Raw genomic sequence first — 238 nt, 5'->3', positions numbered from 1 at the left:
TTGAGGACCTCCGTTAGGTACGCTACCCCCCGCAGGACCCAAATTTGTCAGCATCAGCATGCATATTCCGTCGGGACCCATGGCTTTGGAGGCTTTCGCCTTCCCGATGGCCACCTGAACTTCACCGCAAGTGAAAGCAAGGGGGGCACAGGTTGTTGGCAGTTTGTGCAGCCTTCTGGTCACTCGACGCTTGGCTTTGTCCACCGGAGGATGCAGTATGAACTGCCGGCTAAAATAG

Source organism: Rhagoletis pomonella, unplaced genomic scaffold (genome assembly GCF_013731165.1).
Source record: "Rhagoletis pomonella isolate Grant_MI unplaced genomic scaffold, Rhpom_1.0 Rhpom_scaffold_00013, whole genome shotgun sequence".
NCBI lineage: Eukaryota > Metazoa > Arthropoda > Insecta > Diptera > Tephritidae > Rhagoletis > Rhagoletis pomonella.
This window is presented reverse-complemented; position numbering follows the sequence as displayed.